Below are 27,682 nucleotides of genomic sequence, written 5' to 3' on the forward strand. Positions count from 1 at the left end.
AATCCTAACATAGAACAGTCACCTATTAACCCTCATCAAAAGCTGCATGAAAACTGGTATAGATTAGACCAATATGATTTCTCCCTGTCTTTCATTAGCCTAATGTTGGAAAATTGGTTAATTTGGATAGAAATCAATTCTGATTATGATAGAGAACCCCAAACCGTAGAGTTATGCTTTAAATTCTGAGTTTGTGCTTTTCCAGTGTTGCAAAGTCATCCTCTGCCCTGGGCACCCCCTCAACTGTATGCCGACTGCTACTTGTGGTAACTGACTCTGGGCTCTGCCTAACCAGGCCCAGGCCCGGTGCTATGCTGAAATAGACACTTAAAAATACAGTGAAAAGTGAAAACACCTATATACACTATGCATAGTCGTAAATGTAGTATACTTTACATGTATACTACATTTACGACTATGTTTGGAATGACCTCCACTATAAGGCCCTATTACATGATAGAGCAGGGGGATCAAAACTACCTCTAAGACCCTACCTCTAAGTCCCTAGTTTATAATATGACGTGGCAGTTTAGAGGCAGCAGCCTTTCTGTACTTGCATGTGTGTACTTTTGAAGCCTGAGGACAGTTTAAAGGCAGCCCTGTGTTGCAGGAATGCTATTAAAATGCAAATTGCGCCCAAATTGATGTCTATTTTTGGGGCAATTGATAAACAACAATGTTGGGGCATATTAGGTATCCCCAGAATTTCCTCAAGGTGTCCCAGGGGTGGGGGTGTCAGATATCTATATAGAAGACCATTATAAAATGAGATTTATATGCCCTGGGTTTAGTAAAATTGAACATTGCACTCCCCAAATTGTATTAAAGTGCTTACCAAAATCGACTTTTGTGCTAGGAACACTGTGAAGTAAGGATCTGCAATATTTTGATATAATCAGAACCCTTAAAGTCTTTTCTAGTTGTTCCAGGGGTGGGGGCCCTGTGGGGATAAGCAGGGTCCTTATAGTTCCACATGCCCTGCTTTTGGGGAAATTGCCCAGTTCATTTTCCATTACAGATCCCCAGCCCATAGGTTAACATTGCAAGGGATTATTAATTATTAACTGGAGAAAAGAAAGCCATAAAACTAGGATTAAAGGACTCAGTGGAATAGTAATGACAAATGCAACAATTTGGTATTATTGAATGTATTCTAAAATGTACATAGAAGAAGTTATAAGACTTTCTTATCTGTAAGCCAAACTGTAGCATTCTAGTGCTCTGCCTTGATTGGTCAAAGATGAATGGGTGATCATGACTGTTTGAAGAGGTATTAAATAGCCCCTGGGGTTAGGAAGCCTTTCTGGGAGGAGAGGTTACTGGGCATAGGAATGCCATAGCCAGGGCAAGGGGTAGAAAACTGTCGCAGGGTTTCCGTTCTCTCACAGAACTGTGCACAGAGATCTAGAACCTGGGTGAGTTAGGGTGACCCACAACTCACCTTTGTTTCAGAAATCCCCTTACCAAGCTAGCTACAGTGTCGCATCGGGAGTAAATACTTCCCAATGACTTAGACAATCCAGAACATGAACTTAGAATACCTCAGGTATCGTGGAACACATGAACACTCTTTCTTTATATTATCATTCCAAACCGAAACTGGGAGGCAATGAAAACACGTGCAAGTTTGAAATGTTTATTTTTCAATGCAGCATTCTCAACGCAGTATCTTGTATAATATCAACATACATATTATAAAAATCAGAGTCAGCAGCATAGTCACTAATCCATAGTAAGCAAAAGGTGATAACATGTTATGATGCAAAAATCTATAGAATTCTGTATCACCTATATTTCGCGCACCCTAATTAGCATATTATTATATCTAAGAAGGTCTCATCTGGGTTCTTAGCAGGGCGGACCCATACCTCTAATTCTCAGTAGGAGGAGATCACATCAACAGCTACCAGCTCTCAGCATGCTCAGCATCAAGTGTGTGTTCTCATTCCCCGTAACTGTATCTTAAACTCACGTAGGCCACTCACGGACTAGCGCTTTGTTTGGAACCTGATCTGCTGCTTTCTGCTCTTCGAGGATTTACTGAGGCGAAAACAGGCTGTGCTGTAGCTGGGGCTGGTGAGCGCTGAGAGTAGCGCCGCACTCGCTGGACCAGAGTGCTCTTGCTTGCCACATCTCCGCTGCGGGACTGCGAGGCTTTCGAATCAGCTGTTGCCTCTTCCCGCAGCGGCCCCGCCCCCCCACCAGCTGAGCGCATAACTTTTCGCGGCACCCGCTTCGCGGGTGCCACTCACGGACTAGCGCTTTGTTTGGAACCTGATCTGCTGCTTTCTGCTCTTCGAGGATTTACTGAGGCGAAAACAGGCTGTGCTGTAGCTGGGGCTGGTGAGCGCTGAGAGTAGCGCCGCACTCGCTGGACCAGAGTGCTCTTGCTTGCCACATCTCCGCTGCGGGACTGCGAGGCTTTCGAATCAGCTGTTGCCTCTTCCCGCAGCGGCTCCGCCCCCTTATGAGTAGAAATCCTCATAAGCAGCCAAGGACTTACGCGAAGCGGAACGCGAGCGGGACGAGACCCGGTCGAAGCCCGGTCTAAGGGCGGTCCCTCTGTGTCCCTCAGTGGCCGAGGTAGGCCGGGCTGGGTCCCGGTATCTTGAATTCACTTTCTTTTTCCAGATTGCTGCCTGCTTCACTACATTTTAAGGGTATGCTAATACGCCGATAGGACTATAGCCACAAAGTACTTTTTCCAGCAAGTTTGTCTCTCGTTTTCACCCCCTGTGAATTCATATTAATTTTAAACTGTGTTTCATTTTTAGACTGGGAATTTTACTGTAGGACCAAACTCTTTCACGGCACTATGGAGGCAAAGACATTACGTTCCGGGAAAGTTGTAATGGAGAATCCTGGTACAATACCCGGTCCTATTCATTTGAGGAAAAAGCAAGCTACCAGTGGCATCATAAAAGGTCAGATGCAATTAGTACAAATCTGGGAGAAAAGCCTGAATAAATCCCTAGAAGTTCCTAGGAAACTTGATACTGATCAATTACCACAGTTGGAACTTTGTCCTAATGTGGAGGGAGTCAGTCAGTTGGAGCCTATGGTGGAAATAAAAAGGTCACTGAGTCATTCAAGTGAGGCAAACCTCCCTATATGTCCAGTATATGTGGCTGACGCTGACCCTTTGATAATTTCATCGCACTCTTTGGGCCATAATATTCTTAAGGGAAATGATAATCTGGAAGAAGATAAGGGTGACGTTTCAATAGCTACCAGCATTGACTTGGAACTCTGCGGTCGATATGTAGATAAGACATCTTTATCCCATCTAGTGGCTAATAAAACTCCTAGTGGAGAAATACCATCTGGTCTGCAATTATATAGCAGCACGCCCTCTATTAAATCTACAGATAATCTTTCTTCGCAGAGTGCTGTACAATCTCCGCACTTTAATCTATCGGGGATTTGCCCTCTTACATCATCTAGCTACCCAAAAAATGATAAACCTATTTCCGAGTCACTCATAGCCCTTGAGCAAATTCTGTCTTCCATATTACTTTTAATGGGTAAATTTGCTGTAAACTCTGATTGTATTTTGTCTTCGGTTACTGAGATATTGCAGGCACTGTTGGCACAAAATGTGAAAAATGTTGAAAATGTGATTAATCCGTTCATTACTTCTACTAACCCTGTTCTTGTTGTCCAAAAAGAGGTTGATAACACTACTGAGGTGAAGGGAAATGCCCCTTTGGGATTAACTATAGAGGCGGATATCCATAAATCCCCTAATCAATCCGCCTCACCTACCTTGCTTCAGAGAACAGAACCAATGCCGGTTGAACAGGAAGAAAAGGTGATTGAAGAGCTACAAATGGGGGGTCATGATCTTTTTCCTATTTTTGTACAAGATAAAAAGGAGCCAGAAGGTCCCTTGGGGACTCCCAGAGCTGCTAAAGTAAAGTCAAGAGGGAAAAATAGGAAACTGATACGTAAATATAAAAAGAAAAGACCCAGACACATTATTTTTCAAAAACATACAATATCTGAAACACCTGGTCTTATAGAAAGAGGGTATAACCCACCTTCAGATATCCCTGATATGGTGGAAGTTGAAGGTATCATAAACGATGCCAGTGGGAGCACCCCGGTTGACGCAACTATGAAGAGGGTGGTTTCATGTCCATTAGTAAATGTTCCTGCTCCCCAACCTATAAGTACCGATGATAATATACATTTCCCGATAGTAACAAGAGTATTTAATCCAACTGCACCTATCTTTCGGCCTCAGACGGAGGTAGATAGGAATGCAATACCCCAATCAGCAAAAAGCCCTATTTTACATGTGGATACTCTGTCATTGGATTTTCTCCCATTATTTGATTCTGATCTAAAAATGAATAGATCCTGGCTACTCAATTGCTTTAAAGAGATAGAAAGCTTAAAGTTGGTTTTAACAAATGACATTGATTTAGTTCTCCCAATAAGATCTATAAATGGGCAACGAATAAGGGTAAAGTTTTACTCTAAAATAATTGCTAATTTAGTTCTTCAACAAGCCGAAGCCTTTCAATGTAGAGGAATTGACGTGCTACCCTTTGCTAATAATAATTTGTGTCTTTCCTCTACTGAAAGAAACACAAAGTTGGCCTCTGGACAGGATGATTTTCTTATGTGTAATAATGACCTAAAAATTTGGCTCTCCAGAGGTAAACGAATGGTTTCTCAGGTACTTCCATTACCTGGTAGCACAGATAATCCTCTAACTGAAGACACTTCGATGTGGAACTGGTTACCTGGCGTTCTCTCAAATACCGCCTCGAGAAACCCACGACCATTTTCGCATCTTTAACACCTGTTTAAAAATTGTCTCTTGGAATGCCGCTGGTTTGTCTAATTGCCCTGAGAAATTTGATTTTCTTCTCTCCTTGAATGCAGATGTGGTATGTATCCAAGAAACATGGTGCAAAACTCTCCCATATGGAGGGAATGATTACTTCGTCCTAGAGGCCGCTGCGACTCCATCTAAAAAAGGCCATGCTAAAGGCGGAATTGCCTGTCTGTTATCAAATGCATTACAATGGCAATTCTCACATTACAAGGACGAGAGTAACCTATTCCAATCCATAACCATTTCTAACCTGGACTCCGTTGCTCAACGGTCCTCGCTTATAATACTAAATGCCTATATTCCCCCAGAAGATAAGTTTACGATAGTTTTAAAACGTATGTTTTCCTATGTAAAACAACTAATAGAGGTGGATCACCCCCCATACTTACTATTGGTGGGGGACTTAAACTGTAAAGTGTCTAATACTTCTTTAGACTTGTTTAGAAATAAAGTAAAGGAAGAAGCATATAATATACCTCAAGCCCTCCTGCCCATTAAAATAAAAACTAATAAAAGAGGCAAGATTCTTCTCGGGGAACTCAGTTCTCTGGAGGGAATTATTATAAATGGCAGGATGCCTTCAGATACCCCGGCTAATTATACACATGGTTCAATTAGAGGAGAATCTATTTTGGACTATGTAATAACAGACTTTGACACGTTCTCTTTTCTTAAAGATTTAGTGATCACTCATACCCCCCTGAGTGACCATAAAACTATCAATTTAACTGTCTCATTAACACCCCCTGAAACTAGCCTTTGGTCCTTACAGAATAGAGGTTTTTCTATTAATTGTCACACAGATAGATGTTATTGGGGATTTATTAATAGCAAGGACATGCAAAACATCCTTACCCAATTACTAACTGAGCTAGAATACTGGCAAGGTAGGGAATTCCTGTTTCTCGAAAATCTCATTAAAAAAGTCACCGCAATGGCTAGGATTACAGGAAATCACAAAAAGAAATATTCTTCTCCTAGTCCTTTATTAAGGTTAAATAATGAGATCAATAAACTTGTTAGGAAGCAATACCTCAATAGATCAGGAGAGAATGAGTCTCAGTTAGCTCTATTAAAAAGAAGGAGGGTTAGATTGAGATCCAAGTTAAAAAGAGACAAAGAAGATATTTTATGGATCAAGTTAAGAGAGGCATCAACTTGTAAAAACTCTAGAGATTTCTGGTCCATAATAAGGCAAGGATGTGGATCCGTAAAAACGTCCACTCCTATAGTTATTACGGAAGATGTCTGGACCCAATTTGTGACCACCTTATATGCGCCTAATGGTGCAGAGGGGGACTCATGGGTCCCAGGGCTTAATAGTGATTTCAAAATGGAACTCCCCACTGAGCAATCCTTAGCTGCCGTAATAAAGAGCATGCGCTCTTCCGGGGCTATGGGACCTGATGAATTGCCCATGTCTATAATCCAGCAAGATGTAACCACTTGGAGCAGGATTCTTCTTCCAGTATTTCTGGCGTGTTTTAAAACTCAAACAGTCCCCGACTCTTGGCGGGGTAGTATCCTAATCCCAATTTTTAAAAAAGGTGATCGGGATAATCCCTCTAATTATCGGCTAATCGCTCTATTAGACTCAATAGGGAAAATTTTTGCTAAACTTTTATTAGTGTCAATAACAGATTGGGCAAATTTAAATAATATTATACCTAAGGAACAGACAGGATTTCGAAAAGAGCAACGAACTTTAGATAATTTAACATTGCTACAGGTAATCATGGATAAATATGCTCGTGTCCGTGGTGGTGGCGTATACGTAGCATTTATAGATTTCTCCACAGCGTTTGACAGGGTGGACCGTCCGACGCTGTGGAGAAAGTTGTCGGCATTAGGTATGCCGGGACACCTACTGGATTTAGTTAAGTCTCTACACTTGAACACATGGTGTAAGGTGTTACAAGGCGGTGAAAGGGGTCTTTCTCAATCTATCCCCTCCCAGAACGGATTAAAACAAGGGTGTATATTGGCACCCATATTGTTTTCCCTGTATATGGCCGATTTACCAACCACAGTTGCAGTTTGTGAGGGATTAGCCCCAAAAATTGGAGGGACAGCTATATCGATCCTAATGTATGCGGACGACATACTTGTTTTAGATTTGACCCCGAAAGGTCTCGCTAATCGTCTTCATGCATTGAATCAATTTGCTGATGCACATTATATGAAAATTAATAGCGCTAAAAGTAAAATCATGTGCATCTTTGGAAAGAAGAAGTGCAGATCTAGTAGCTATAATTGGACAATTAGCGGAGAAAAACTTGAGGTAGTTAAATCCTACATGTTTTTGGGTAAAATAATATCTGCTAATCTTAGTGAGAAGCCCCACATCGAACATAGTTCCCGAAAAGCAATGGCCCATGGTAGGGGATTATGTTCTTTGTATAAAGCTACAGGGAAGAGGCATTTCTCCTTATGCTTGGATGTATTCCGAGCGAAAATTCCTGCAACCCTCCTTTATGGAATGGAATTAGTGGACTTGAATCAATGGGGTTTCATGCAAAAAATGGAAGGAAAGGTACTAAGGAAAATCTCCTCATTTAATTCAGCCTGCTCTACATCTTCTTGCAGGCTAGAATTCGGACTTCGAAGTTGCTGGGCTCAGGGGTTGGCTGCCCTCGTAAGATGGGTAGCCTGCTTGGCTAGAGGTAAACCGGGCACCCTACGAGAAATCTTAAAAAAGGAATTATTGGGCAACTTTAATGAGTTCTCGCAGCTGGTAAAGAATTTTAGAAAAGCGGTTTCGCTGCTTGAACTGGATGAAAGCACGTTATTCTTGCTTTCTCCACTAGAGTTAAAGTTGAAGTTAAAAAGTACGTCCTGGGAACTTTGCTATAAGTTGGATATACTTGCCCAACAGAAGCATAAAGAAAGGGAAGCCCAGGTTGCAACCTATACACCAAAATTAGCCCAACAATATTTAACCTGGAATATACCTCATGGTGTCAGTAGATTATGGTACCTTTTACGTCATAATTTGCTTCCACTTAATACACTCTTAGCAAAATGGTATGGAGTTTCTCCTCTATGCAATTTATGTAATAATGCTGTTCAAGATCTTAACCATGTATTGTTTATTTGTCCGGTATTGCGCCCTATGCGCCAAAAATGGATAAAACCAATTTGTTTGCAATTGGGAATTGTGAATGTAAAAATGTTTTTCCTTGCACTTTATTGCCCCCCTAGCGTAATGTTCTGTTCTAGAATTTTTAAATATTTTAAAGAGTTTTTAGACATATATTAATGCGCTTCCGGGAGATGCTAATGATTGCATTGCTTGCAGATAATCAGTGGCTATTCCTGTTGTCGTATGTAGCTTTTATGTATTATTGCTATGTTATTACGTATGTATTTTTATGTGGCCCTCAATGAGAGCCAAATCATAATAAACTTAACTTTGAACTTTGAACTCACGTAGAGCCAAATGTTGGCACAAACATTATTTGTGTTATGACTAACGTGGTGCGAGGATCAGGCCTGCAGCAACCTTGTGTTAGGTTATTCGGAGAGTGTGCAGTTCTCAGTGTGCAGACAGTTGTACCAAGTGTTCCAGGCACGACTGATACCAGTGCAATAACATATTATTCTCAAATAAATCACATCTTTCGTCTAGGTTAAAAGCTGCAATAACAACTAGGTGTCGTGTGCAAACCAAAGCAGAAAGAAAATATGGCGTTTAAACATTTAATAAGCACATGCTAACTTAACACAATATATAGAAACGTAATAACCATATGACACCCCCCCAATGATCCGAGGACGGTTAAAAGAGAAAAATATAAGCCAATACTCTATGAGAGGCAAGACATGAAAGCAGAGTTCAATGATATTGAGCCAAGCTAAATGTATGTAAATATATGTAAAATTCAAAAACACAAAATGTATGTATGAATGCCTATAGTGGCCACACAAAATATAAAAAGTCGAACTTGAGGCCTAATTCTAATTAAAAGGCCTAGAACATATGAAAAAATCGAAAGTTCGTATTGAAAATGGCACCATTCAGAATTACTAAAAAGTCACGTGCCATAATGATGGAAGTATTCAGAGTCATTCCTCGTTGAATGAATATGCAAAATAGGTAGCTACAGCTTCCAACATGAAATCACTGCCATCATCCGAAAACAGTTCAGCCATCCAATTAAGCAATGGGAAAGAACATACGTGCTCCTCCAACACCAAATCCTCTAGCAACATCAGAGGACAACTCAGTGGGTTCTCGAGAACGCTCTGTGCCAGAAAGTCATGCGCCGCTGCGAATATGTCCCACTGACCCATTAGTCCATGCATCGCTGCCACAGCCATAACCCTTTCGCCAGAACAGACCAACTCGTGAGCCACTACAGGGTACATCAGCTGACCAAAGTTGACGTCAGGAGAAGTCGGTAAACAGAGACACAAATCAATGGCCCAGTCGAAATCACAGCTCAGGCAATGAAACACAGGCTGGACACAGGTGAAATAGGAAAATCTGAAGGATAATCCAAAAGCCGTGCTTAAGGTCGCAAGCGGCAGGGATCCATAATAATCAAGCATCCGGTTGCGAAACTGCATCAGTAGGAGCTGTGCGTTTCCTTGCGCAGGATGGGCATCCATGTTTTATAAAATAAAATATCACCAGAACGCCTGCAGCCAAAGCCAGCAAAACAGGAAATCCGCCAAACAGGCTAGCGAATATAGAATGAAAAAACGCAGGGATAATACCCAATACTTTTTCAAATGTTGTCACGAGACCACTGCTAATCATTTTAAAAAAATGAGCCAGGCTCGTTGTGGAGGAGGCATTGAAGATTTGATGAACCAGCTCGCAAAAATGAAACAGCAAATCAGTACTTAAAAGTGCTTGTACTTCTGTGCGTGTGTTTGCTATGTGAAGGACATAAGTTTCGCGGGCAGAGCTCAGGGCCACCTGTTTTTGAGACAAAAGGGCTCTTATACGGCCTAAACCATTGAACTCAGCTCTCAAGGTTGGTATCCTCGGCCAAATTAAAACTTCTGAATTCCCATGCGTGGGTGGATACAACACATTCTTGCAGCAAACCACCCTTTCTGACACGGTAACCACATATGCGATACCAGCCTCTAACCCACAACAAAACTCGTTATTCAAAAGTAAATAACTACCGTTGGACAACAACGTGAACGTGGGAACTATTGCAGGAACTGGTGTCCCTTTCAAAACACAGGCCAAATTATGTTTGTCCTGATTACAAGAACCATGCAACTGGATGTGTCTGCATATTAGTGAGCGGTCAGGCGACTGTGCGCATTCTTCACCATTCAAATTCACTTCATTTCCCTCCTTAAGGCATCTATAAGTGTATGGTAAAGACCATGTCTCATGGAGGAAAGAGCTGCCTAATGGTTCATATCGCCCTATGGCTATATATTTCATACAATTTGTAAATTTATACAAAGCAAAAGGTAAAGTTATAACACCATGGATAAGCCATGTCGCCGCAGTTACCTCAGCCACAGAAAATGGTAGGGATTCTAATTTTTCAATATGTAACATAGAAAATGTTGCATCTCTCATTGATAGCATTCGCTGTTTTTCAGTCAGATTAAACGGGGCAAATAATGAAGACACGTTCAGAAAAGTCCATGGCACTCGACCAGACTTAAGAGTCTGTAGTGTCCACGCGAATTGCATCACAGAACGCAATTGATTTTGACCATGATATAACACGGACACTTCATCATGTACAATGTCAACAACAGAAGACACAATATTATTTAACGTGTAAATTCGGGAAGAAAGCGTGTTAATGCTGTTATCAACAACTGCAAGCACTTTCTCTAAATTAGCTTGATCAATAGCTCTCAGGCGTTTAGCAGCCTCAACCTGGGTAACTTTCCAAATTTCATTGTAAATCGCATACAGCCATCGTTTAGATCTACCTTTAGCTGGGCCTTTAATAAAATCGTTCAAATCTACATTATCATTTAATAGAGACAGATGTAGTTTAACTGCAGCCAAAGTGGAATGTTGTAACCAATTCTGACACAACTTCCCCACAGAATAAGTCGTGACAGTATAGTCTTCTTCAAAACGGGGATCGAGTCTGACTTTTGTGAACCCCTTAGCCAAACCCAGAAAACGGCGTTGGCAAGAATCAGCACTCCTATGCCACACCAGCCAACCCTTGGAATCCAAACTGGAAATGTTAAAGGATGAATTGTGTAAAAGAGTTTGCAACTCATGAATGGACAAATCAGTAGAATTACCCCAACCTGTATATTCCTCTAAATCCGGGATAGTCGGTGTATTTAATTTTTTAGAAGTAGCCAATCCAAAGCATGTTGTTTGGAAAATGGATGAATTTAAAAACAACATGTGATTCGGGATGAGACATGCACGGTGCAAAGCCTCAGTGCCTTGTACCTGCCAATCTTTGGTACCCCAAACCGATTTAAGGTCAATTGTTCCTTTCCAAAACTCGTAGCCATCCACAGCCAACCTGTCTAGAAAGGACTTCGAATACAGCAATTTTGTATCGGTAAGTCTAACTTTGGACATGGACTTTTGTGTCATTTTAAAATAAAATGACTCGGGATTAGATTGATTAAAGTCTGTAAAATAGGTGTCTTTTTTCAGAAACGTATCGGAACTGCCCCCAAATGGAGTAGGGCAATGTTCCCATTGTGTATAATTTACAGCAACCCTCCTGGAATTTGTTTTATGTAAAAAATGATTACCATAGTGTTGAAAACAAAACAAATCACCATAATTAATAGAATCTGTGTACAGATCCTCAGCATCGAAGGCAGCATAATACTTTAAATCAGAGAATAATGCTTCAACGGCCTGAATATCCCAATCATCAGAACGTATATCTTGTTTAATTACATCTCCCATGTTTACTCTAAGCACATTTGGAACATTAATCACTTCAGTAGGCCCATGTATCTGAAACCTAACCGCATCCCACACAATCCCATCAAGGACAGGCCAAGCAGTAATGTTAACTGTATTTAAGTTTCGTTTCAGTCTGTGCGCAGAATGTGAAGAGGAAAGAGGGGCCAATGTTCCATTAAGGTACCGAATTCCTGTTCTTTCTTTAACGTAGTGACCATCAATCAGGCGGAAAAAATAAAACACAAAACCAATTGACATAAAAATATAGAATGAAAATAGGATCAACCAAATGTATGTCCAAGACGGAATTAAAAAATGTTTTTTAAACAACGTGGCATATCTTGCAATGTTTGTGGGTTTCTTTGAAGGTTCCGAAACAGAGTCAAAAGAGAATCTGGACTGGCCTGCCAAACGGGTCTGTAAATCAGGCATCGATAAATCAGCAGGATAAGTGTAGTTTAGCTCATCAATGTTAGTATCAGGAATAGTATTTAATAAAGGACTGGATATGGCAGGCATCTCGAGGGACACCTCCTGTTCTGCACCAGATGTAATAGCCAGCACAGAGTGCCTCACCATGGAAGGACAGGATACAGCCGGTGTCATGCTATGAAGAATCGGCCACCCTGTGTGTCTTGACATTGTCAATAGAAATAAATCTGTTTTCCTTACGACCTGGAAGTGGTGGTAAAATGACTGTTCTTGTGCCCTTCACTCCAAGAACTCGAACCGGTGCTCGATATGAGGGACCAAACTCTTTCTTGTTATCGATCTTCTCTCGAACCAGTTCTCCAACTTGGGGTAGCCAGCCAACTACCGGGATCTGCAGCGCATCATCCGATGTGGAGGGCAAATGTTCCTTTGCAAGACTGTCTCTGGTCTTTTGTAGATTCTGTAAAACATTGCAATGTTCATCTACGTCAAAGGACGTGGCCTGGGCCTTGCTGTCTAGCCCATCGAGGTCAGGTACATACATCTTGATACCAAAGAGCATTTCGTATGGGGTCCGCCCACCCAGAGACCTTCTAGGGAGATTATTAAGCGCACGCTGCACGCCTATGAGGTGGGCTAACCAGTTTCTGCCAGTGCCTATAACTCGAGCTGTCAAAGATTGCTTTAAGTCGCGGTTCATTCGTTCAACTACACTATTACCCTCGGGTCTGTAGGGACTCGAAAATTTGACTTGGACCCCCATCGAAACCATAGCATCCTTATACGCCTTAGAGGCAAATGCCGGACCCTGATCCGAATGGAAGGTACCACAGGCAAAAATTCCCACAAAGACTCGCAAATCCTTAATGACAGTACGTGAATCAGCGCTCCGATGCGGCCATACCCACACAAAGCGTGTGCATGAATCAACTGCTACTAAGATGTACTTATACGCAGTATCAGAAGAAAATGGACCGCAGTGATCCAAATAAACACATCCAAGTGGTTTATTCGAGATGTACAACTGTGTCTGAGGCGGACGCGCAGCAGTTGAAGGCTTAATCTGCTGGCAAATGTCACATTGAAGAACATATTCACGCGTCTGTTTGTACAGTCCCCGCCACCAGAACCTCTGTTGTAGCTGAGTTACAGTGGCCGAGACGCCCGCATGCGCAGACGCCACACCTTCATGAGCCGCTGTAATCAAAGCAGCCCTGCGATCCGAGTTGGGAACTAAACGTTCGCCAACTTCAGGGATTTTCACATAAGGAACCTTATCGGGACTTAAGTGGCATGTGTATTTAGAAGGGAACCCCGCAGGATATTTACTTCCCTTCTCCGTTGCAGCAATAGCTGCCAAGATGTCATCATCTATTTTGCTTTTGGACCTCGTGACTGCTGCAACTAAGTATTTTGATACCGCTGACTTCGCTGCTTCATCAGCAAGCGAGTTGCCAACAGCGTGGACCCCCACGCGCTGATGACCGAGAGTATGAATCACATACACAAGTGGCAGTTTCTCTTTAAGTTCCGCCACTCGTACCCAGATCGTCTTGTGTTTTATTGTGCTACCTTTGACGTCACGAAAATCATTCTGAATCCAAAACAACAAGTTTTCATTGTAAGACTGGACACAGTAGTAAGAATCACTTACGATCAAAGTCGTCACACTAGGATCAGCGTACTCTAATGCAAGCATCAGAGCACGAAGCTCTGCTAATTGTGCGGTGCAGTCCCCAAGCGTCTGCGTGTGCACGACACTGGACTTGAACTCATCGTTCACCATGGCACCGACCACAATGGCGCAAGCGGAAACATAGGCATGTTTAGAGCCATGCGCAACCTGCACCGAACCATCAGTGTAAATGATGCAATGGAAATCCTCCAACGGCCGCATTGCTAATGGAGCAGGATGAACAAATTCATACTGTAAATACTCCTGTGACCGTAAAGTGGCGTCAAAAATAAACATGACATCCTGGGACGTCAAGGATGCAGCCCATTGAATCCACTGAGGGTGCAAAGCTTTGGAATTAGGTACACTGGCTTTCGTAACCGCCTTTAAGGCTGGACACGGGGTAACAACCAACATGCGCTTTCCTTGTGACAGGGCACGTTCCTTAAGAATTGCCATCTGCACAGCCGTCAAAACTTTCTCCACAGTGGAAAAACGCAGTTCAGCCGAAGTGTACAAGTGTGACTTGTAAGCAATAGGTACTGTATCTCCTTCATTAAAAGTCAGGTACGTGAAACCCACCGCCCCAGGGATAATTCTTATCACCAGGTTGGTCTGGTTATCACGAGTCTGTAAGTATTCAGAAGCGAGCAAATCAGCCTGCAAAGACTGCAGAATGGCCGAATGCTCAGGCAGCCAGCATGATTTGGAAAAAGATGGTTGTATCAAAGCATACAAAGGCTTGATACGCTGGGCATATTCCAGAATGTATGTCCTCCCGAAATTCAGAAAGCCCAGTAGAGATTGTAATTTTTTCAGTGTTGTCGGAGAGCACAATTGTGCGCATTTCTCCAGGAAATGGGGTGCTAAACCCTTCCCTTCATGGTTAAGCTCGTAACCTAGAAACACAGTGTACTCTGCAATGTGCGACTTTGCAAAGTTAAACTTGTAACCCATGTCAGCAAAGTTACAAATTATGCTATTTACTCGACACAGATGCTCCCAAAGATCGTCGTCTGTGAGATAAATGTCATCCACATACGAACAAGCAACTGGGTCGAAGCTCTCCAAAAGAGAGATAATGCGTGCGGAAAAAACTCCAGGACTGTTCTTGTAGCCCATTGGGAGTCGTTTAAACAGTTTTTGCACACCGGCGCATGTAAAACTGGTCCATTGGGAACTTAGACCGTCTAATCTATGGGCAAAAAAACCATTGGAAATGTCAAGCGTGGTTTTGAACCGTTTACGCTCAAGACTATTCACTAACGCAGAGCCGTGCGTATTCTGTACTGCACAGTTACGGCAATGCGAGTTCAAATGCCTATAATCCAAAACCAAACGATATGAGCCGTCCGGCTTGTTCACAGTAAAAAGGGGATTATTCATCGGTGACACACACGTTTCAATTACACCTTGATATTCCAATTGTTCAAGGATAGCTGCGACTGAAGCTTTCGCTTCACGCCGTATGGGATATTGAGGTTGAGGCTGTGGTTGTGACCGTAAAGGAATCTCTTGGCTTGGTGACAATTTATCCCAGCCACACTGATTGCGGTACACAGCCGGCGCAAGCGCCAGAGCCCACTCTTCTGCAAAGTGCAGCGCCTCCACCCTCGGCACAGTGTGCGCGAAGCTGGGTAGGATTACCTCCTCCCCTCGCGGAGCTGCGAGAACAAAAGGTGGGGGCCAGTCAGCCTCCGAAAGCAAAATTTCATACGTAGACGAGAGATTTTCCCAAAATACCCCTTTTACAGTTCGCTGCATGTCACCTTCAATTAACAGGACAATTTCAAAAAGACGTTCAGGGGGAGCAACATGCGTATCAGCAGTTTCAATCACAACATAAGAATCAGTCACTGTCACCTTCAACAGTGGACGGAGGGCCTCTCTCACTATGGTAATCTCTGCTGCGCTGTCCAGCAAGGTCAGAGCCCACGTCAGATTCCGAAGCCGCGTTCTCACTATCTGGGGCATAACGATGCGCGGTCAGGGCAGCGACTTTCTTCGTGGTAAACTGTGGTCTCTTGGGCGTAGAGCCTTCCTGCTGATCTCCACTGGCACGCGGGCGGGGCTGACCTCGTCCTTGCTGGCCACCCCGGCCCCTGCCGCCCCCTCCACCACCGGTTGACAGAGCCGATGAGTCCTGAAAGGAACGAGGAGAGCGTTGGTCAGAAACCTGAAACCTCTCAGGCGATTTAATCATCGCGCGGTGGCGCAAATCATAAACACGATGGAGACGCAGGAGCAGAAACCTGTGTTTGTTGTTGTTGCTTACCCTGATTCTGCTTTTTAGGCCAATTTTGCTTTTTGGACTTTTGTTGACCACTAGTTTCCGATGTCTGACCCTGGGGCTGTTTCTTCTCCTTTTCAGGAAAAGATTTAACCCCCTTCGCATTGCGGCCAACCATTCTGTAAGCAGTGACAATAATCTTTGCCAACTGTCGGGGTCGGTCGGCCTCGGGAACCAACGCTAATGCGTTAGCAACTTGAAAGTTCACTGCATCCCCCTTGACATTCGCAAGGATCAGATCGCAAACCACATCAAAGGAGCCACACAGGCGCATGCCCAATTCAACAGCCACCTCTGGTCCGTGTTCGTCCTGAACACGTTTAAGGACCCCACCTAGATTGGTCACAGACGGGGAGCCATAGCACCTCGAATAGACCGCTGCAAAAGTTTTTCCCCAGGTCTCACAGTCAGCAAGGTCAGGAGCCAGATCTTTCGGCAAACTTAGTGTAAGAATCCGGTGTTTATCACCCGGACTCGTATTGGGAAACACAGCTTCCAGCTGGCCGAACTTTTCAGCAAACCAGAACGGATAATCGTCCTTTTCCTGGGGCTTTTTACCCATCACGGAATTAACCATGACCGGATTGATTTTCAGACCAGCATGTTCTGCTCGAAGCTGTGCGCCTCTAGGGGCCGTGTCCTGAACATTACGGCTAGTGTAATGAACAAGCGCTCTAATCACTCCCACCGCGACTTCATGAAGCTGCCGCAGATCAGCCACGTTACAAGTGGCACGTTGAGGGTGAGGAGTAAATCCAGCCAAAGCAGGCCAAGGAGTGCCCGGAATGGACAAAGGACCTAACCTCGGAGCGGTTAAAGCGTGCGGTAGGGTGCCACCAAACCAAACTCCATGCTGCCAAGCGTCAATAGGAAATTCCAGTGCTCTGTACGGAGCGTACGCAGCCGGTACATCTGAAGCAGTGTATGAGTGGAACACACCAGTATTAGCGTTCACTGCCGGAAATGTCACCCATGAATAAAAAAGTTCGTACGGGTAAGCATGTTCCGCACTCACCACCAGAACCACAGCCAAGCCTTCCACAAGAACATCATACATCCGCAAATGGTCACGCACCGCAATGCGACTACGCTGCGGGATGTCCACGGCTTGTGCCATGTCAGCACAGGAAAGTGAAAACACAAAGATTACTTTGTAGCACAACTGGGTAGTAATTCAAAGAAACCGTTTTTGATAGATTCAAGCTTGAAAAGACCTATTTCAAAAATAGGTAGGTTTTTCCGACACTGCCGTTTTCCGGAAACGGGAATGAAGGCGTTAAGGTTTGAATGATATACTACTCGAGTGTCATGATATAAGGCCAATCAACGTATGGGCGCCATGTCGCAGGGTTTCCGTTCTCTTACAGAACTGTGCACAGAGATCTAGAACCTGGGTGAGTTAGGGTGACCCACAACTCACCTTTGTTTCAGAAATCCCCTTACCAAGCTAGCTACAGTGTCGCATCGGGAGTAAATACTTCCCAATGACTTAGACAATCCAGAACATGAACTTAGAATACCTCAGGTATCGTGGAACACATGAACACTCTTTCGTTATATTATCATTCCAAACCGAAACTGGGAGGCAATGAAAACACGTGCAAGTTTGAAATGTTTATTTTTCAATGCAGCATTCTCAAACGCAGTATCTTGTATAATATCAACATACATATTATAAAAATCAGAGTCAGCAGCATAGTCACTAATCCATAGTAAGCAAAAGGTGATAACATGTTATGATGCAAAAATCTATAGAATTCTGTATCACCTATATTTCGCGCACCCTAATTAGCATATTATTATATCTAAGAAGGTCTCATCTGGGTTCTTAGCAGGGCGGACCCATACCTCTAATTCTCAGTAGGAGGAGATCACATCAACAGCTACCAGCTCTCAGCATGCTCAGCATCAAGTGTGTGTTCTCATTCCCTGTAACTGTATCTTAAACTCACGTAGAGCCAAATGTTGGCACAAACATTATTTGTGTTATGACTAACGTGGTGCGAGGATCAGGCCTGCAGCAACCTTGTGTTAGGTTATTCGGAGAGTGTGCAGTTCTCAGTGTGCAGACAGTTGTACCAAGTGTTCCAGGCACGACTGATACCAGTGCAATAACATATTATTCTCAAATAAATCACATCTTTCGTCTAGGTTAAAAGCTGCAATAACAACTAGGTGTCGTGTGCAAACCGAAGCAGAAAGAAAATATGGCGTTTAAACATTTAATAAGCACATGCTAACTTAACACAATATATAGAAACGTAATAACCATATGACAAAACAATGCTCTTCAAGGGAAGGAGGAGACAACCAGTTTAATTTACACCTCTCTCCCTGCTCCACAGCTAGATAGGGGATTAAGGAGAAAATCCCAGATGTAATGTTAATGTTAATGTTATTTGCATTTGTAAAGCGCTGCTGTTACTAAAAAAGGTGTCCTGGCGCTGGGGTGACGTACCTGCTGACTGATGCTAGGAGGGAGGACTATATGCTTAGGTTCAGCCTAATTTGTGAAAAGCCATGTTTTTAAGGCCTTTCTAAAGGCCATCAAATTGGTCAGATGTCTTAAGTGCGAGGGAAGGGCGTTCCAGGCTATGGCTGCGTTGGTGACAAAGCTTCTGCCGCCCCAATTGGCTTTCTTATTCCGAGGAGTAACAACCAGTTTGACCTCAGACGAGCGGAGAGATCTTTTAGGTGAATACCACTTGAAGTGTTGTTTCAGGAATGTAGGTCCTGTTCCATGCAATGCCTTAAAAACCAGACACAAGGCCTTGAATTTGGTGCGCTTCCTCATAGGAAGCCAGTGTAGGCCTTTAATTGCCACACTAATTGAGGCATATTTAGGTGTTCCAGAGAGAAGTATGGCGGCTGCGTTCTGCAAGATCTGTAACTTGTTCATTAGGCCTTCATGTAACTTGAGGTAGAGGCTGTTACAGTAGTCCAGTTTAGACATCACCAATGCTGTAACTACCCTTGATTGTGCTTCTTTGGGAATTAGTGGCATGATTTTTTTGCAAGCTCTAAGGCTGAAGGCGGTAGAGGATGCTACTGAGTTCACTTGGTCCTTAAAACTAAGAGTGTCATCTATCCAAATACCCAGGTTCTTCCCTTTCCTGGCCGGATCTGGCAGTTGTCCTAGTGAATTCGGTTAGGTGTCCAAAAACTGGATTGTTCCCAAATAGCACAACCTCAGTCTTGCTGGAGTTTAACTTCAGGCAATTCTGTGCCATCCAGTTACCTATTGCGTACATGCAGTCATGGAATTTGGCTGCTGTGTCTTGCAGTCTTTCTGGTTGAATGTTAACTACGATTTGAGTATCGTCGGCGTAAGATGTTAAACTGAAACCATAGGATTCAATAAGGGGCCCGAGGGAGGTGACATAAACATTAAAAAGTGTCGGACAGTGAGGAACCCTGCGGGACTCCACATGGCAATGAGAAGGCCGCTGCCTCGAATTTGTGTAGTTTGACAGTTTGGATTTTTTCTGAGAGAAAGGATTTTAAAAGTTTAGGGGCCTTGCCTTTTATTCCTATTGCCTCTAAACGGTCCACCAGTAAAGCGTGGTAGACCGTATCAAATGCGGCCGATAAGTCCAACATGATAAGGGCCGCCCTGCCTCCTTGATCTAATGTAGCTTTGATTTCTTCTGTGGACTTGATAAGGGCCGTTTCAGTGCTGTGGCCTTCTCTAAATCCATATTGGGTAGGGTTGAGGGCCTGAATATGATTAAGGAACTGGTTAAGTTGATTATTCATATCCTTCTCTATTAATTTTGCTGGGAGAGGGAGTCTGGATATAGGCCTAAAGTTGTTTGGATCGTTGGAGTCCAAATTAGGTTTTTTCAGCAGCGACAGAATAGAAGCATGTTTCCACTCCCTAGGAAAGTATCCTTCGTTGAACATTAGGTTAAAAATGGAGGTGAGTTGGAGAACTGGGCCTTATGGGCCTGGCGGTGCAGGGCACGCCTTAAATCCCCGAGTTCACCCGCCTTGTCGAACAGAGACACGATACACTCTGTTGAGCGTGGAAAGCCAGATTTATTAGCTGCAGCCAAGCACAGTTATCCCAGAAGTTACACGCAAGGTAGGTTCTGAGGAGACTGCCACTTCCATCCGTGGCGCACAATCTTTAATTGGAACATATTTACAATGTTTACTCCTTACACATACAAAAGGGACCTATGAGAAAAGTTGGAAAACAAGCTATCAGGTATCTCAAAAACGCCCCTTTTAAAGACCCCGTGCGTTACCCCTCCCAACAATTTAATCAGTGGTGGTACCAACAATCCAATTTGCAGGTGGCAGGACGTATTTGTGTGCTTTAAAGGACAGCTGTGTAACAAGAGAATACAAGGAGAGAATAGTGAAGGCCAGTCGGATAATATAATGTAAGGAAAGAATAGGAGAAGGCGAGACCGGGATCAGTCAACCCAGACATGGATTAACGAACTCGGCCAGACCCTGACATTGGTTTCGTAAACAAGGGCAATGGAGTTACTCTTTAACTGAAAGGACACGCAGGAGCTGAGAAAAGAAAAAACTCTCCGTTCGCCGTGCGGCCTGAGTGAGGGCAACATAAAATGGCAACGAGACACAAAATGGTGGCTAGATACAGGACGAAGTCAGAAATCAAAGAACCTCAGAGTTTGCACGCTACTGTGTGACCAGCTAATTTTAATACTTCTATCGGACAAGTGTCATATGGGGAACCTGATTTAGTTTTAACCAGCCAATTGTATGTGTCCCCTTTAGAGAGAGGTCTGAAGATGGTAAGTTCAAGGTTAGTTTTTAGGTTTGAGGCTATGCTAGAGCTGGTCACCGCCTCGACTGGGATTTCCTTAGGTATATCTGTGAATGTTGAGAAAATGATGTTGACTTTGTCATAAAAGAACTTAGCTATTCTATTGCATAGGTCTTGGCTTGCCGGAATAGCTGGGGTTTTGGGGTGAGCCAAATCATTCACCGTTTTGAAGAGAGTTTTGAGTGAATTTTTTGCCTCCTCTATTTTGTCCATATATTATTTTTGTTCAGTGTTTTGCACCAACTGTGTATTGAGCTTGGCTTATTTTATATTCTTTTTTGTCTTTGTCGATATATCCCTTTCTCCAATTTCTTTCCAGCTGTTTACATATGAGTTTATGGTCTTTAAGCTCTTGTGAGTACCAGGGTGCAGAAGGGCGTATTCTGTGGTGGCGAACTGTTTTTAATGGGGCTAGCTTCTTCCCTGCATCTTCTAGCCATTCAAAATAGGCTTTGGTAGCGTGATCCAGATCCATGGGGGATGGGGTGACTGTGGTTAAAAGGAAACTATGTAGATCCTCCTCTGCTATGCTTTTCCAGGCTCTTGATTCTACATGTTTGTTAGATGGTTTAGTGTCAGAGCGCTTGGGTATAGTGAGTTCGAAAAATACTGCTGAGTGATCGGTCCATGTAAGAGGAAGTACGTTTGTAAAAGAGAGTAGGGAGTTATTAGAAAAGATCCCATCTAGAGTATGCCCTGCTTGGTGTGTGGCTCCGTCGACCCGCTGTCCCAAATTTCCCCCAGACATGAGATCTAAGAGATTGGCTGTATCAGGTTCATGGTCTGCCTCTAGATGGAAATTAAAATCACCTAATATTGTGAATGAGGGATAGTTGAGCCCTATTTCTAAAATGTCACCTACATGCGAAATGAAAGGTTTTCTTGGGCCTGGTGTTCTGTAAATAAGGGAGCCTCTAAAGGAGTCCTGATGGGAGATCTGAAAACAGAACTCCAGTGCTTCACATCCCTCGTTTCTTAATGGGCTAAAGGATGAGATAATAGAGTTGTGGTGTATTACTGCTAGTCCGCTTCCTTTTTTATTATTTCTGCTAAGTGAGTAGCAGATGCAGTCAGGCGGTGTAGCTTTTTCTAAATCAGGGCCTGAGGCCTCGTCCGTCCAAGTCTCAGTGACAAAAGCTAGCTTGATGTCTTCATTTTCTAAGAATGCGGAACATTCAATACTGTGCTTGATCAATGATCTTGCATTGATCAGGACACAGTTCCACGCAGTGTCATGCTTAGAAACACCCTTCTTCCTGGTCAGCCCAGCCACCGGGAGCGATGTTAACTCAGGAACCATAATGTTACAGCCTGAGCAGATCCTCGATGTGTGATGGCACCCGTGTTCAGGTAGAAAAAGTTTTGCAGAGTTGCTCGGATTTATTTGGTTGTAGAGCCCTCAGCGTGCTGCTAGAATAAGTGAAATATGTAAGGGGAGTGGATCTATGCAGATGAAGCCATCCTGTAGGCTGGTTTAGTTAGTTCTGCTCCCTCTGCTGGAAAATCAACCATAATGAATTTTGGAGAAATTGTGATCTCTGGGAGAAATAATGCCACACTTTTAGAGGGCCTGGTCATACCCTGGTTTATTGCACTGCACCTCATTGGACAGGAGTGACCTCCTGCTTGACCCAGAGTACTTGGAATACATATCTGAGTTGGACAGACCCTCTCAGATTATACTGCTTGAAACCTGAGATAAGAAGGGTCCTTGCTGAGAAGTTTGATTTGCACCAACCAGGCCCTGCACTCAAAAGATTGTGCCTGTTGCACAATCTGGAACTACAGCCCTGTGCACAACATTGCTTCAAAAGGACAAAAGAGTGTACTCCCTGCAAGCTACAGGTTAGCAGAGCTCACCTGGATCATCATCAACATGAATCCCCAGCCTGTAGAACTATCAGTGAATTTGTAAGGGTTTTGTCCAAGTGGATTGTGGGAACTGAAGTCTCAAAGTTTAAAGGACCATTTTGGAGATTCCAGACCCTTGGAGTAAGGTTTGGACACTTTGGAAACCTTTGGAGAACTTCAGGAAAATGTCCGAGAGGTTTGGAGAAGTTTGGAGCAACTTTGGTAAAAAGCTCCATTAGTGGACCGACTTGACCTGTCCAGCCAAGTCGGTGACTCTCAACGCGAGCTGGTCTGCTGCCCAGGTTCCTCCCCCTGAAAAGCTGCAGAGGTCCAACTTCCAGAGTTTGACTAGGCATATACGAAAACCCAAGCCGGTAAACCCTCATTGAATCCAGCCAGGTGAAGAGCATTGAGGGACCCAGCAAGAAAAAGATCGGTAAAAGTTTTTAATTCCGAACGTTGAAAAGGTGACCGGGACCAACCGTGAGAGCCAAGCAGCCCATCTTCAACTATGAGCCGGCTTGGATCCATGGCTCATCCCGCTGGAAAGCTCTGGAAATCAGACTTGCATAAGTTTGACTGGGAGCTCTTTACAGTGCAAGCTGGCAAACCCTCACAGGTTCTGGACTGGCTGAGGATTCGAGGGACCCTGGGAAGAAAAGCTCCAGAAAACGTTCTAAGTCAGAAGATTAAAACGTAGGGATAGCTGTACAGGGCTTCATCGAAGTCAGCCTTAAACTTTGACTTTAAAATGGTCTAGCGCTACCAGATGTCCCAATAGGCACTATAGGTTTCTATGTGCTTTAAAAAGTCATATCTTCGGTTCCCTATATTGGATTTTTTTTATTGTAAAGATAAAAATATTTCCTATTTCTACAAATTGGTGTTGGATTTTTATTGTGTGTTATGTCTTAATTATTTATAGAATTTGTGTTTTTAAATGCTTTACAGACCTATCTTTGAAGTTAAGCCGACCTGCTCGCAGCCAAGCTACCAAGGGTTGACCTTGGGAATAATATTACAAGACCGGTACTGAGCCGTATATTGAGGTAGTGGCCTTTTTGCCAGGGACAGATATACATTTGCCCATACTAATAACCCACTTCCCAACATCTTGACCAAGCACTCGTTAAACTATACTGTCTACAAGTATGGATGACATGTGACTCCTACACCTTGTAGTCCTCGGTCTTATGTAACATTTATATACACTGATGTACACACCCATGATTAATTGTCTCTCTCTACTGTGTGTGGTGTAAAGTGCTGACACCCTACACTGGTATGAGTGGTGCTATGTAACTAATTAAATGAATCTGAGAGAGTGGTTATGGAGACTTGACCTGCTCTATTAAAGGGTGGTAGTGAGGGAATACATGGCAGAGATAGATTGTTGAATACCAAAGCGTCTGGCTCCTTCATCCAGCAACATAGTCTCCCTTCACAATATCTCACTCTTGAATCTTCTTTCTCATCTTTGCTATCTACCTTTTCACTGTTTTCCATATTTCTCTTCCTCATTCTGCCCAAAGCCCTTGATGCCTTTCTCTCTCTTGTTCTGTTTTTCAAAAAAAGAATGCAGTTGTGCCTCACCTGCAGACACCAGCCTAAATTAAGCATACTTGGCTTGCAGCTCACAAAGGAAATGCCAGAGTGGCTAGTCTTACCCTTTCTGCATTGTATATCCTGCCCAAAGAGCAGATACACCATTTTCTATCCTTTCTGCAAGACACAAGGACCCCTGCCTTCTCCCTTCCACATGGCATAGCATAGAAACATTACTTATAACCAAAAATAAGAGCCACAGGGTCAAGGTCATCTCAGAGTCCCTGCCCCCTTCCTACTCAAAACGGTCTCCCAAGTTAACTGTTCTTACTCAGCACAACTAACTCTGGTGTTAATCTGAGCCCTTTTTTAATATATATTTTCCAATCCTTCATACTTCTGCTGGGGTACTTACATTACTATGTCCATCAGAGTGAATGCTGCTTCAGAGCATCACCAGCTACCAGCTACCAGTCTCTTGTCTGTAATTGTCGGAGGGTTTCACTACTAAAGATTGCTTGCCAACTGCACTGTGTACAGCTTCTGCTGTTTCTCATTCATGCCTCCCCCACTTACCCTCCCACAGAATGCAAGACTATAGAGCCTCTACCGGCAGGACTTGTTGCTTGAACCCTGTGCCATTTAATTCGCATTCAGCCACGGGCCGTGCAGGTAAGAGCAGTGGGGCTGGGTTAAGGGTATGACGGGGATGCGACAGACAACCACAAGTGAAAATTAGATAATTTATTTTACCTCGTCATCCTGACGAATTCCCCCTCCAACCGGCCCCACCGCTCTTACCTGCATGGGCAACAGCTGATCACATTAACTGTATTTGTAAAGTGCATACGGAGTGCTTTACATGGTCAAAGGCAGAGATCCAACCAGAAAGGGAATCTGGATGGCAGATGCTGGATTCTGCAGTGGGAGGTGGACTCTCTACTTTGTTGGGATGTAGTGTTCTTTAAAGATATGCATCTTCATCTCCTTCCTAACTTGAAGCACGGGCTGTGGCTGAATGCGAATTCGATGGCACAGGGTTCACGCAACAACTCCTGCCTGTAGAGGCTCTATATTCTTGCATACCGTGGGAGGGTACGTGGGGGGAGCCATGAATGAGAAACGGCAGAAACTATACACAGTTCACTTGGTAAGCATTCCTGAGTGTGTTGATGGGGTAGGGCTGTTTCCTCATTGTTTTATTGGTTCTTGCACGTCTTTGTCCCCCTGAATAAGGGTGTCTGAATATGTCCCTGACTGGCCCGTTGATAATTTTGCATTGTTTGTTAGATGTGACCTGCATGACTGGGGCTAAAACTGCAGATGAGGCCTCACCAGTGGTGTTCATAGAACTTACACCCTTCTGCTAAGTTTGCACCCCAATATCCAAACCAGAAGAATTCATACTGGCCCCACTTTGTTGACAAGTGAATTCAACAGATTGCATTCTTTTAGAACCATCATCCCTCTGTCATCCTGGACCCAGACTGATGGTGTGCTTCTTTGTATGCCTGCCCGCAAGACTGGAGGTGAACTTCAGTATGGATTGTGGTAGACAGGCGTTCAAGGTTAAGCATACTTGCCACCGCAAGGGTCCACCTGCTGGTGCTAAGATGCCGAGGTTTATCGGGACCTTCTAAGGTGTATCATGGGAATAGGCTCTGTCAAGAGAGTGGACTGGTGGACTGGTCATGAAGGCTGAACCTGGTTCTCCAGTTCAAAATTCGGCAGCTCTGGTCAGAGTGCCACATCCTCTCCCTGAATGAACACCATAGTGCCCCACTGAAAGAAACTAGCACTGCCTTCAAGTACAACCCAATTGTGCTGCAACTCAATTCAAATTATGCACTAAAAACAAGAGTAATATGCTGCCTGAAAAAAAAGTAATAACATCCTGGAAAAATCAAACGCTCATAGGGAATGCAAGGATAAGTAAAGCATGTGAAATGGTGAACAACCTTTACAACGAAACTTTTACAACGCACTACCATTACAACGCGGTCATTACAACGCAAACCATTACAACGCATTGCGCTGGGGGCGCTCTAGGATAGGGAATAAGTTTAATTTTCTATCCAACACCTTCCCTAGTGTCCACGGGGACTGGAGTTGGAATAGAAAATTAAACTTTTCACTATCCAGCACCTCTAAGCGCTATGCGTTGTAAAGGTATGTGATGTAAAAAACGCGTTGTAAAGGCAGGCGTTGTAATAGCCTGCGTTGTAACGTCATACATCCATGTGAAATGTAAGCAGGAATAACATGGTTACCTTAATGCTTCTACACTCATTATTCAGTCTTCAATGAGCGTTTGTGCCTGAAAAGTTCATCACACGACTACAAGACCCGGAAGGGGTCTGTTTCAATGTCCATTGCTCTTATTCTTACAAAACTTAAGTAGTTTGCTTTAAAAAGACCACATCCCCGAACACACAGCAGCGGTACACATTTTATAATCTAAAATAATTCAAACAGTTGAAAAAGATCACATTAAACGTTTCCCACTCCACCCATCAACCAGGTATTGCAGCCCTTCTAGAAATGGTGCCCTTCCCCACCCTGGAAAAACAATGTTTTTCAAAGAAAGAAGGCAAATAGAAAGTCGCCCTTCACTGGCTAATTCTTTAAAGTGGCGGTAATGTGCGTGGGTGTAAATAGCACCAACCTGGCGTGTCTGGGACCAGTCTTTATTGCTTTAATTAGTTATTTAATTTTTTTCTCGTATTTTTTTCTCTTCGTTCTGAGATTTTTCTTCGGAATAGAAAAAGGTCAGAAAATGATGACATTTCCATCCTAAGTGTTTTGTTCTTTATTGGAACCATTTCACAAGGGGAACAAATAAAGGAAAGGAGGGGCAAGAGGTGGTAAATGCTGTCTCTTAAAAAAAGCAAGTGAGGAGGAGCGAGACAGAAAGAGGGGGAATAAAGAGAGAGAAAGGGGAGGAGGGCAGCTGCCAGAGGCAGAGCAAGAGAAATGGACACTTCTCTGTGCAGGTAGGAAGAGAGACAGGGTTTTTTTCCTTCTCTGCCCTTCTCAGAATGGCCTTACTACAGCATAACAAAGGGCAGAGCGCGGGTTGCCTCTGTGCCTGAAGGCAGATCACAGGTAAAGTTCAGGGCCATCAACAGTAGCGCTTTCGTGTGCTAATGGCACTGAGAATCACAGAAGGAAGAGGCGACATTCTTTTGTCCCCTCGCCCCCCCCCACCCTTGTCCCCCCCACCGTGTCCCCACCACTGCAAAATTTGCCTTCATCATTGCTTAACTACGATCCCCCGACCCCCTCCCCGTTGCAGCTTGCCCCATTGCCCTACCCCCTCTTGCAAAATAAAAAGTACTATTTTTCATAACTTTTATCTATGGTGCACA

Source organism: Lissotriton vulgaris, chromosome 3_1, assembly GCF_964263255.1.
Source record: "Lissotriton vulgaris chromosome 3_1, aLisVul1.2, whole genome shotgun sequence".
NCBI classification, from domain to species: Eukaryota; Metazoa; Chordata; class Amphibia; order Caudata; family Salamandridae; genus Lissotriton; species Lissotriton vulgaris.